The sequence below is a fragment of the Lithobates pipiens genome, unplaced genomic scaffold (assembly GCF_037356315.1).
Source record: "Lithobates pipiens isolate NorthernLeopardFrog02 unplaced genomic scaffold, aLitPip1_a1.2 Scaffold_24, whole genome shotgun sequence".
NCBI classification, from domain to species: domain Eukaryota; kingdom Metazoa; phylum Chordata; class Amphibia; order Anura; family Ranidae; genus Lithobates; species Lithobates pipiens.
Window position 1 is genome coordinate 16,923,552 of NW_027507786.1, and position 10,568 is coordinate 16,934,119.

The window sequence follows — 10,568 nt, forward strand, 5'->3', positions numbered from 1 at the left end:
CACTGACACCAGCACCGTGATAGAGTGCACTGACACCAGCACCATGATATAGAGCACTGACACCAGCACCGTGATAGAATGCACTGACACCAGCACCGTGATATAGAGCACTGACACCAGCACCATGATAGGGTGCACTGACACCAGCACAGTGATAGAGTGCACTGACACCAGCACCGTGAGAGCACTGACACCAGCACCGTGATAGAATGCACTGACACCAACACCGTGATAGAGTGCACTGACACCAGCACCGTGAGAGCACTGACTCCAGCACCGTGATATAGAGCACTGACACCAGCACCGTGAGAGCACTGACACCAGCACCGTGATAGAGTGCACTGACACCAGCACCGTGAGAGCACTGACACCAGCACCGTGATAGAGAGCACTGACACCAGCACCGTGATAGAGTGCACTGACAGCAGCACTGATACCAGCAACTCGCTGCTGGGCCCCAAAAATATGACACCACTCAACCTCTTCAAACAGGAGGGTACGGGTATATAGTACGGTGTGCTTTTTTTGTACAAGGAAGTGAGCCAAATGTAGAAAAAAGGTCTGTATGCTCGGTTAAATAAATCGTTTATACAGATATACATGGTCTACTGGTCACATGTGTTGAATTCCTCCGAGATCCATGCCTCATTCATTTTTATAACTGTGAGGTAGTCAACACTGTCGTGAGCTAGGCGAGTATGCTTATCGGTCATGATCCCCCCTGCTGTGCTGAACGTCCTTTCGGACAGGACACTGGATGAGGAGAAAGCCAACAGTTCCATTGCAAATTGGGCAAGCTCTGGCCAGAGGTCAAGCCTGCCCACCCAGTAGTCCAGGGGTTCATCACTCCTCAGAGCGTCCACATCGGCCGTTAAACCGATGTAGTCGGACACCTGACGGTCTAGGCGTTCCCTGATGCTGGATCCGGATGAGACCTGTCGATGGGTCGGCTGAAAGAATGACCTCATATCAGAAGTCACCAACAAATCTTCAAACCGGCCTCTTCTTGCAGGCGCTGTTGGATTGGTACCCGCAACTCTTTCTCTGGGAGTGGGAATTCCTCCACTGCCAGCGCACGAAAAATCAGAATGCAGCATTTCTCAAAGCAAGGCCTGGAAGTGCTCCATTCTGACAGCCCTCTGTGACGGTGGTAACAGTTCCACCATTTTGTGTTTGTACCGGGGTCTAAGTACATTGCCACCCAGTACTGGTCCTTGACCCTTATGCTTTTTATACGGGGGTCCCTTTTTGGAAATGCACTATACTATGCTTTCTATATGTGCAAGTATTTTATATGTGTATTACACACCTATATACTGCACACCAAATAGTACACCTATACCAGTCCTTAAAAGGACCTTTGTGGACCTAGTAGCTAGTGATTTGCAGACTGTCCCTCAGTCCCTACACTGATAAAAGACAGCTGCAGAAACGAGCAGTAATCTGCAGCACAGCAATGCACCAGCACCCTTAGCTGTGGATCTCTGCAGCTCCTCCAGATTTACCATGGACCTTTTGACTGCTTCTCTGATGAATGCTCTCCTTGCCCGGCCTGTCAAGTTAAGTGGATGGTCATGTCTTGGTAGGTTTGCAGTTGTGCCATACTCTTTCAACTTTAGGACGATGGGTTGAACAGAGCTCCGTGAGATGTTCAAAGCTTAGTAGATTTTTTCATAACCTAACCCTGACCTGTCTGGTGTGTTCACTAACAAACCTCTGAACCACAGAACAGCTGCATTTAAACTGGGAATAAATTACACACAGGATGCGTTGTTCGGTGACTTATATAGGGATAAGGGGCGGGGTCACTGGTGATGTCACATGTGACCCTGCCCCTTATGATGTCACAGTCCCAGAGGATGCTGAGACTGTGACATCATAAGGGGCGGTGTCACCATGTGACATCACCGGTGACCCCGCCCTTTATCCTCACCCATGTTGAGGGCACGCGGTCTGGTACGGCTCGGGAGGGGGGGGCATTCGCTCAGCCTCACCCCCTTTCCTGACCGGCGGACAATTTTGAGTCAAGACTTCTTTCTAAGTCCGCTGGAGTTCTGAAGGCAGTTGGTTCCACTAGATTTTAGTTAGGAGTATCAGAGTAAAGGGGGCCGAATACAAATGCCCCCCCACACTTTTTACATATTTATTTGTAAAAAAAAAAGAAAACTATTTATAATTTTCCTTCCACTTCACAATTATGTGCCACTTTGTATTGGTCTATCACATAAAATTCCAATAAAATATATTTACATTTTTGGTTGTAACATGACAAAGAAATACTTTTTCAAGGCACTGTATGTAGGCTGCGCTCACCTGGTGTTTAAAGCTAAAAACCTGACTTCCAGATGTTGGTGTCTTCATGAATCCAAGCAAGTCATGTAAGGCGGCGGCCATAGAGTAAACAGCAAGATACACGTGGTGGACATTACCGCCATGGAAGAAGTGTTGGATATCACTAATACGTTCTGTGCCATTGCACTCATGAAGTGACCTTTTATATACATATTGAAAGAGAAGATTTTTGCGTTCATCTACAGAAGAACAACCAAATTCCATCATCCACAGATCTTCAAGTAATTTGTCGTCTGGCTTTTTATGAGGTTGGAATTCATCAACAAAATTCTGAAATTCTGCAATTCTTGTGGACTTGGCCCCAAGGGACAAACTACAATTAAACATTTCTGGGTGTTTACCAATGAGGACAACGTTTGCCGCCCAGACAGGACTAAGGACGATCGTTCTGTCTTCTACATAACTTCTTATAAGGTGTACAAAGTCAGTCTCAAGGTCAAACAACGTCCCACAGATTACAATGACATTGACATTTTCAATAGAATGTGCTTGTTCCTGTAAAAGTCTACGCATGGATCCCCGGCCAGTAATTTCTATTTTAAAAGAAATGCAAACTTTATAGAGATTCATGACTTCCCTCAAAACCGAATACTCTTCGCTCCCGCTGTCAACCTGAGATCTAATAATTCCTATCCAGGTCCAGCCAAAGTACTTCAGCATTTGAGCCAATTTAGAATAAATGACAAAATCATTTCGTACCATCCAGAACAAGGTTGGGAAAACCCTCCTGTCATTCAGTGTTGGACTGGTTGCACCATAACTGATCTATAAAACATGAATTGACAAAGCTAAAAGTATATAAAAACATGGTGGACCTGGCTGGTCAAACATTACATTTCAGTTTTCAGCAGATTTTTTTTTTATAATCAACGATGACAATGACACGTTACATACTAATCCCCATGATGACTACCAGGCCAAGTGAGGACGTGCTGATCAATGTTTTTTGTTAAAAATATATAAATAAAATACAGAATAACCCAAATTAATATTAGACCTGCTCACAATATAAACTGCGTTCCCTGAGTCAGCTTCAGTTCTGAAATAAAAAAAAGGTTTAAGGCTTGGTTCACATCTATGCAGGATGCGGTTAATGTGTTTTTTTTTTAGTGCGTACTGCGGTACATTTTGCATTTTGAACATGTGTTTTTATGCACTTTTGATGCATTTTTTTTAATGCACTCACCTGTACATAACGATATAACGCCAATATCTGTGCTATAGATGTGGTGGTTGCAGAGCTTTGGTCTCCAATGAAGCCCAGTATTTTTTTACGTTCTCTGCAAGAGTAATTTGGGACCATCTTTCCCGGTCCGGATAAAATCTGCAATGTGTTCTTTATCGCCTTCCTGGTTTCCGCACAGGAGTCATATATGTGATATCCAAGAGTAATATTTGGTAACATTGTAGGGTTCTTGTTAATTTCATCAATGGCAAAAAAGAAAGTCAACAGATCCTTATAAAAGTGTGGCTGAGGACTGTAAAACAAAACACAAAAAAGAGAAAGAATGTTTATAGTGGACACATTTATTTCCAGTACACGTTGGATTTTCTAAATAGCGCCAGGCGGTTGTTTCCTTTCAGGTGATTTGTCTCTAATTGCAACATATGCAGCAATTGAGTAGTTTATTAGCAACTTTGTAGAGGAATTGAAAGATATTGGTCTAATGCCGAGTACACACAATTGGCAGGGGCGTAACTATAGGGGGTGCAGCAGTTGCGACCGCAACTGGGCCCTGTGCTGCAGGGGGCCCATGCAGCCCCCTCTACATATGGCTGGCAGCAACATAGGCAGCTAGAGGTACCAGTGCACCATGCACACGGGTGGCTGGAGGTGGAGGGTGACTAGCAGAGCTTCATGCTCGACTATCGCACTGGCTGCTCTTTAGTTGTGCATTCCCTGCATGACCTGTGTCCTCAGCCGGCTCCTCATCTCCTGCTCCATGCATTGCTGCTCAGTTTGATGTCTGTTTTCCCCAGCCAGAGTCCCGCCCCCCCTGAGTCTGGCCCACACTGCACTGCATACTTCTCCCGGGTAAACAAACTTTAAGCACACAGATGCAGTGCAGCCCTATGAGAGCCCCCTTGGAGGGCACTGCAGGCTTGTCTGCCACCCCCCTCCTCCCCCGTCATACACAGATGATGAAAAGTCTTTCTGGGAGATATGCTGATCGTCTGTCCAACACACTGGATGGAGCCCAGGCCAACATGGATGAGTGCGCGGCCTACAGCTTGGTCATGGTGAGTGAGAGGACCCCATCCCCCACACACCATTACATACCCCCTCCATCTCCCCCTGGGGACAGGGACCCCTTCTCACGTGGGGACAGGGACACCCACCTCCCCTGGGGACAGGGACCCCTTCTCACCTGGGGCAGTAACTTCATCTGCCCTGGAGAAAAGGACCTTATCTCTTCTGGGGATGGGGACCCCATCCTACTTAGGGACAGTCCCCCAATGGGGCACCTAAAAATTTAAAAAAAACTAATAAAAAAAAACTACTTATACCAGTGGTGGAACTACAGGGCTCACAAAGGTCATACCTGTGACCACGCCCTGGAGTTCCACCGCCGGACTCGGAGGGAAGGGCCCTGGCTGGGGTTCAGGGGGGCCCTTCATGATTTCTTGCATCGGGGCCCTGAAGGTTCTAGTTACGCCACTGATGATTGGATTATCTGGCGGACTTGGTCTGGTGGACCAGAGTTTGCTGGACAATCCGCCCGTGTGTGGACTCCGGCGGACTTTTCGTACCCAAAAGTCCAGTGGACTTAGAAAGAAGTCTTGACTCAAAATTGTCCACCGGACTCGGCTGTCGAAAGACGGACAATCTGCCCGTCTGTGTGCTAGTCCGCCGGACTTTTGAAATGAACGGACTTGCCCACACATGGAGTAAATTCCTATCTTTTTGAACGTGGCTCCAGGTAGACGGGACTAGTGAAGGAAGTCAATGTTGCCACCTCCATCGGCGAGATTGACACCTTGCTAGCCTTGCTAGCCCGTCACCTGGTATGGATTTAAAGGGGAACCCCTACGCCGAAAAAATGGTGATCCGCAAACTGGATCCCCCAAAGTCCATAGGAGACCCTTATCTGAGCATGCAGCCCGGTCAAGAAAGGGTGTGGCGATCGCCCCCCCTCCTGAGCCATACCAGGCCGCATGCCCTCAACATCGGGGGGTTGCTTTGGGAAAGGGGGCCCTGTGGCCCCCTCCCACCCCAAAGCACCTTGTCCCCATGTTGATGAGGGCAAGGGCCTCTTCCCAACAACACTGGCCGTTGGTTGTCGGGGTCTGCGGGCGGGGGGCTTATCAGAATCCAGGAGCCTCCTTTAATAAAGGGGCCCCAGATTCCAGCCCTCTACCCTATGTGAATGAGTATGGGGTAAGAAGTACCCCTACCCATTCACCTGGGGAAAAAGATGTACATAAAAAAACACAACACAGGTTTTTAAAGTACTTTATTAGACAGCTCTGGGGGTCTTCTTCCATCTTCTGGGGTCTTCTCGCCGGACTCCTCCGCTATCTTCTGCTCTTTTGCTAGCTCTTTTACTAGCTTTCTCCTTTGTTGTCGCTGCCATTCAGGGTTCTTCTTCCAACTTCGGGGGTCTTATACCGCTCTTCGGTTCTTCTTGCCGGACCTCCGCTTTCTTCTTCCAGCTCTTTTACTAGCGTTGGCACTGTATTCTGTCACTGTCGCCGCCGCCGCCTTCTGCTTCTTCTTCTGCTTCTTCTGCCTTCTTCCGATGTTGAAACAATGCTTTCTCTGTCTGTAATGGCAGGGACGCCTTGTTCGGCGACTTATATAGGGATAAGGGGGGGGGAGTCACCGGTGATGTCACATGTGACCCTACCCCTTATGACGTCACAGCCCCAGAGGATGCTGGGACTGTGACATCATAAGGGGCGGTGTCACCATGTGACATCACCGGTGACCCCACCCCTTATCCACCCCCATGTTGAGGGCACGCGGTCTGGTACGGCTCGGGAGGGGGGCATTCCCTCAGCCTCGCCCCCTTTCCTGACCGGCGGACAATTTTGAGTCAAGACTTCTTTCTAAGTCCGCTGGACTTTTGGGAACAAAAAGTCCGCCAGAGCCCAACACGCCTCACGGGCAGTTGCGTAGATAGTGTCCAGATCCCCGACAATATATGGACAAGTTGGCTTGTCGTCTCCGTTGCCTTTCATCAGGGGTGAGTGGAGATGGGACCAGTCCTAATTGTATTGGTTCACTCTCCGGAGTGGAGACAGAAGGAGTCGGGAAAGGAGGGTGTACTGGGGAAGGCTTAGGTAGCATCCAGGTGGGTTGGGAGAACTGAAAGCGACAGGAGTGCTGTTCACGTATGTGTCTGTCCAACTAAATGGCCAATTGCATTAAGTCTTCCAAAGTAGGTGGAGTCTCGACCTGGGCCAGCTCATCCTTAAGAGCCTCAGAAAGACCCTGACGATATTGGTAATTGAGGGCGGCTTCGTTTCATCCTGTATCCGCTGACCATTTGTGGAATCTTTGATCTTTTCCCTTGGGAGAGGGTATGTAGGATGACTTCGGCAGTGGCAGTGCACTGAGGATCATCGTACAGTTGGGCCATAGATTCAAAGAAAGTGTGCAATGAATTTAATATAGGTCTCCTCGGCTCCATAAGGCTATGGGCCCAGGCTTGTGGCTCTTTGGATAATAAAGAGATTATGAATCCCACCTTCACAATTTCGGAGGAGAAAGTTTTGGGTTGGAGGGCCAGGTACAAGGAGCAGGTGTTTTTAAATGCCTTGATTTTTTTCCAGTCGCCAGAAAATCGCTTGGGTGTGGGAACCCTGGGTTCAGAAAGGGCCATTACCACAGTAGAGCTGTTCTGCGCCTGAGAAGGGGTGGCCCCAGAGGAAGGTGATGGAGCTGCGGCAGCTGGAGCAGGTGACCCGGACCGATGCTGGACACGACCCTCAATTAGGACATAACCCTCCTATCATTTCTGAACTGCCTGAGTGAGAGCCGCAGCTTGCTGGCAAGGGTCTCAAGTAGGGATGAGCTTCGAGTTCAAGTCGAACTCATATTCGACTTGAACATTGCCTGTTCGCCTGTTCAGCGAACAGTGAACAATTTGGGCTGTTCGCGGCAAATTCGAAAAGCCGGAACACCCTGTGCAAGTCTATGGGAGAAATCTAAAGTGCTAATTTTAAAGGCTAATATGCAAGTTACTGTCCTAAAATGTGTTTGGGGACCTGGGTCCTGCCAGACCTGCCATCTTTTATGCGCACGATCCCACCAGAAGTGATGGGTCAGTACTGACCCCTGACATCATTTCCGGAGCAGGCGCCCCTGGAGGCGTGCATGCCCCCAAGGACCCGCTGGACGGTCCTAAGGGCGCAGGCGCCATATATCCTGCGCTAAGAACTGCGCAGAAGGGGATAAGGGAGGAAAACTAGTTCCTCCTTTCCAGCACCCGAACATCTCCACTAATAACTGCATTTTTCTACACTATTTTTGCCTGACCCCCCCCCCCCCCACCGTAGTAACATATGGGCTTTATAAATATGTTTTTAAAAAGTAAACTAGTGGGCAACAGAACAACATTACCATGCCCGTGTTTTGACTGGAATAAGCACCTTATTGCCAGTCTTGTGCCCCATATACCGAGGGCTAATCAGACAATAATACATTTAAATATAAACATATACTACCTTCTAGTCAACTACCCAATAGCCAATCTACCTCCTCTCTATCCTCTATTCTCTATGTACAATCTTGCAGGTATTGCATATACGGGATTAAATATCTCTATGGTGCTATCCATTAACCACTTGACAACTGGGCACTTAAACCCCCCCTCGTGACCAGACCAATTTTCAGCTTTCAGCACTCTCACACTTTGAATGACAAGTACTCACTGTAACATTGTATCCAAATACATTTTTTGTCCTTTTTTTCCCACAAATAGAGCTTTCTTTTGGTGGTATTTGATCATACCCCCCAAATTACCCCTTTTTGAAAGTAGACATTCCAAGGTATCTAGTAAGAGGCATAGTGAGGTTTTTGATGTTGTAATTTTTCCCACAATTCTTTGCAAATTGAAGATTTTTATTTCACAAAATTGTCATTGTAATAGGTTATTTCTCTCACTTGGCATGTGTATACCACAGGTGACGCCCCAAAATAAATTCTGCTACTCCTCCTGAGTATTACAATACCACATGTGTGGGACTTTTCCACAGCCTGGCCACTCAGAGAGGCCCAGCGCCATCAGGTGTTCTAGGAGCATAAATTACACATCTAACTTGTTGTCTAACTATTACACCTTTGAAGGCCCTGGAGCACCAGGACAATGACACATGGCACTGACGTGGCACTGATGACAGATGGCACTGATACATGGCACTGAAGAAAAGTGACACTGATGTGGCACTAATGACAGATGCCACTAATACAGGGCACTGATGACATGTGACACTGATGACAGATGGCACTAATATGTGGCACTGATGACAGATGGCACTTATACATGGCACTGATGACACGTGCCACGAATACATGGCACTGATAACAGATGGCACTAATACGTGGCACTTATGACAGATGGCACTAATACGTGGCACTGACACATGACACTGATGACAGATGGCACTGATACGTGGCATTGATGACACGTGACACTGATAACAGATGGCACGTGACACTGACAGGTGGCACTGATGACAGATGGCACTAATACTGGGCACTGATGACAGATGGCACTAATATGTGGCACTGATGACACGTGACACTGATATGGCACTGATAACAGATGGCACTATGTGGCACTGATGACACGTGGCACTGATGTGGCACTGATGACAGATGGCACATATACATGGCACTGGGGACAGATGGCACTGACAGGTGGCACTGGGGACAGATGGCACTGACAGGTGGAACTGGGAACAGGTGGCACTGGGGGAGCGCGCAACGTGGAAGTAAACAGGAGGACGTCCAGGGACGGCCTCCCGGCAATTGGCGTCCACGCTGCAGCCGTCTTTCGGCTATAGTGTGGATGCCTAAGGGTTAATATCTTTCAATATTTTGTCACCATTTCATAAAGTAATGTGGGTTAGTTAACCCCCCCCCCCCCCGTCTTCAATAATACTCTGTGGAATAGGAGGGGGAAGTTATATATAACAAGTTATATGCTATACATAAAGGTTTTGATCCTTTGAACAACATTTACTTTTTGTATTGGTCAATTACAAATGACTGAATGTGATCATTCCACTAAATCCATAGATTGCTTTGATCGTAATCCCGACAAGTAACACAATCCAATATCTCCACTGACCAACCCTGGTGGATCTGACCTCCACCAGGAAGTTTCCGTAGTTGGTAATCTAGCAACAGCTGGTCCTTGAGCACTGCCGTGGTTGGCCAAGTCAACAAATTCCACAAGTTGGGTGAGCACGTCTAGCGATTGCTATTATTATATTATGAACAATTTTATGAATGTCTAAAGTGTGATTGTTTGGTACTATACTAATGGTATACTCTTATGAAACCCAGATGAAGCTATAGATGCATGCGACGCCTTGAAGAAGTAGGAATCTGCGAAACATGTCGGCCTCTCTGCACATCCAAACATCTTGTTTCTTGTATTAATCATGGCCAATTCATAGTCAACAAATCCACTTAAGCGCCCCTTAATTACTGTTATTAATAAATCCATTATGACTTTGTGATTTTTATCTAGTATTATATAATAAAATTGTACTAAAGTGCAAATTACTCAAGTGCTGGTGAGGTAAAAATACTCAAAGAATTACTCAAATTAATAATCCCTTGAGAATGTCACGTGACCTGTGACGCAACGCGTCGGGAGGAGGAGCCAGTGACGTCAAGCCCTCATTGTTCAGAGGCACGGAGAGGCTGTGAGGAGGAGCACAATCTGACATTCTGCCAATATCCCATGCTTTAACTGGTTTTGTGAGTGGATCGGCGTGTATATATTAAGCTCATTCTTTATCGCAGTAATACACTATCCCTTGTCTCTCTTCTCTCTTTTTTTTCCCCCTATGGCAAAATGAAAGATAAAAAGCAAGGAGATAAATGTTATATGTACTGTAGTGGGATAGAAGTGTGTTGTGGACATCATTTACAGGACTGAGGGTGATAAGTCATCCTTAAGACCATATCTGAAGCTTTGTGGAGATCACCGCACGGGAGTGTTTCTGATTAGTGCAGACACAGGAGCTGTTTGTGATCG